Below are 2,430 nucleotides of genomic sequence, written 5' to 3'. Positions count from 1 at the left end.
ATAAAACTTCTATAAATGGGGTAGGGCTCTAATTTGGATATGTTTAAGTGTTGACTAGGTTCTTACGGATTACACAAGGTAAATGAAAAGTATAAGATCTAGTTTAAGAGTGGTAAACTGAAAAGGGACCAAAAAATAGTCTACCCTTAAAACATAAACAAAACAAAAAATTGTTAAGTGAACTTATTTCAACTGCTAAGATTATTGAGTCTGTCATTGACACTTCTTAGTCTAGAAATAAATTTTTATCAGAGTCTGCTACTAATAGCGCTGCCTTGTATACTTATAAAGGCGACATAGCAATACATCAATATGTCCAAGAAAGAAGTGGAGGTTGCCTTGTTTATCTTATGCGATTATCCAACTTTAGGTTATTGGAGGTTGTATTCAAGCATATTAACAATAGTTGGTATCTGTTATTGCATTGTAATTTCAAGCTCTTACTTATCGAAAAAACTTGTCTAATTAAATTAATTACCAACTGAAATGAGGCAGAAGCCTAGGCAAATGTACACATAATCACGATTAGACATAGTGTTATAGGTTATATTGAGAATAAAAAGTGGTATTATATAACCACTTTGAAGAATGAAGATGAGTCTCTTATGACATTAAAAGGACGATGAAATACCACTTGAATCATTGACAATAGAATATTCAAAGAGAGGACGTTCTAGATGCCTCACATTGTATTAATTTCATCCCAGGATTGTGATCTTAATAATGCTTGAGGTGAAAGAGCTATTATGGCTCACAAATTTTTCATAAAGAAGTTTTGTTTATTGGTTATTTAAATCTAACACCATATACCAGATAGAGATAATGAAAAGCACAGGATTTCTCATTCAAAGCTTACACGACAAAGCAAACATAATTGACATAACTTATATCATGGTATTACTAATGCGAAGAGCATAAATTCTTTAACAGCCACAAAGAACACTTCATTCATTCCAATGACACATACAAAATAATAGTTATTGTCAATTACGTATAAAGTAATAGTTTATGCATTGACTGTGCTAAGTAAAATAGCATAAACTTACCTTTTTAGGTTGACGGTGCTTGTAACTATAATTCAGAGTTCCTGAAAATAATGACAACAAATAACTTTATTTTGTCAATAGTTTATATGTAATCATGAAAACAAAATTGCAATAACATGTTCAGATAAGAAGTTACAAAGCTAGGGGTAATAAATGGTCAAACTTAATCAATACAACTTAACAACTCAAAAAATATTGAATGCAGCAATATTTAATCTCTATACGACAAAGCACATACAGTCACCTTTTGTTTCGTTTTTACTAATTTATTGAACACTCTAAAAAAGTACACTACCCAGGAATATAATTATGTCACATTGGTCCATTTGATCGACAAATAATGAAGAGAAAATTAGATAATGAATTGACGACAACAGCCATTTCACTAAAAAGGTATTCTCTGTTATATATCTAAAGGCCTAAGCTCAGAGTTTCAAAAGAGGAACCCATACAAAATCTGGAAGAACAAAAGAAGCAGATATCAAATTCCAAAGTTAAATTTTTATAGGTAATCCTTGCACAGTAGCAGAAACACAAGTTTCCAAAACATATAATACACCCGAATAAGAAAGAAAAAAACTAAAAAATATGAGGAACCGCGATAATTTCAAGGAGCAGAAGAAGAACTATACTGAAAAATCTGCAAATTAATTTAAGTTGTTGTTTTGACATATTATATGCATAGATCATGCATCTAAAATGTGCTAAAATCGAGAAAAAATTTTAGCTGATGACATATTAAACAAATTACCAACTTGAAAATTCATATTAACTTCCAAGAACAAACCAGAAATCGGGAAGATCGAAGAGAACCGGGGAAAAAAAAAGACATCCGCCACTAAAACTGGAAAAATAACATCAGCCGTGAATTTGGAAAAACTGAAGAGAATTAGAAGAAGATTTGGGTAAAAAATTACTAAAAGAAAAGCTTACCTGTGATGACTATACCAGTTGAAAAGACGAAGAGAAGATTGTTGGAATAAGAGCACTCTTGCGTCTGATTTTTGGAATGATAAAGATACTTCTAGAGCTAACCTAAATAAACACCATAAAAGTCATTATTTTAATTAGAGTATCTAAATTACTTTTTTACTCTTGGTCAACCACTTTGGATCTTCTATATAATAGAACTAGATACAACATCGTAGTCAATGTATTTTTCATAATTCGCCTCAGATAATAAAATTAAAGAACAGAAATCCAAGCAACTTATCCATGTGCTAGGCGACGATAATTTGGATAAAATGTGCATCTATTTAGTGAACTGACTAAATAAGATGCCATCCCTTTAAAACAAAAAGACAAAAAAAGCACACCAGCAAGAATTCACATGAACAAATCAACGCTCCGCAGACTTCTAGATTAGCGAGATGATTTTGGTGCT

At 31.2% G+C, this 2,430-nt stretch overlaps 1 long non-coding RNA gene across 1 annotated transcript; it reads right to left on the bottom strand.

Annotated features, from left to right (window-relative positions):
* Positions 1 to 820: 820 nt before the first annotated feature.
* LOC104121599 (uncharacterized) lies at positions 821 to 2,198 on the bottom strand. Its single transcript, XR_691974.4, has 2 exons — positions 1,980 to 2,198; positions 821 to 1,087 (listed from the first exon to the last, which is right to left on the bottom strand). It is a non-coding gene; the product is annotated as an uncharacterized lncRNA (long non-coding RNA).
* Between the last annotated feature and the right edge of the window lie 232 nt (positions 2,199 to 2,430).

The sequence above is a fragment of the Nicotiana tomentosiformis genome, chromosome 5, assembly GCF_000390325.3.
Source record: "Nicotiana tomentosiformis chromosome 5, ASM39032v3, whole genome shotgun sequence".
Lineage (NCBI taxonomy): Eukaryota > Viridiplantae > Streptophyta > Magnoliopsida > Solanales > Solanaceae > Nicotiana > Nicotiana tomentosiformis.
Note: the sequence above shows the minus strand (reverse complement) of the source record. Positions and strands in the feature narration are given on the sequence as shown.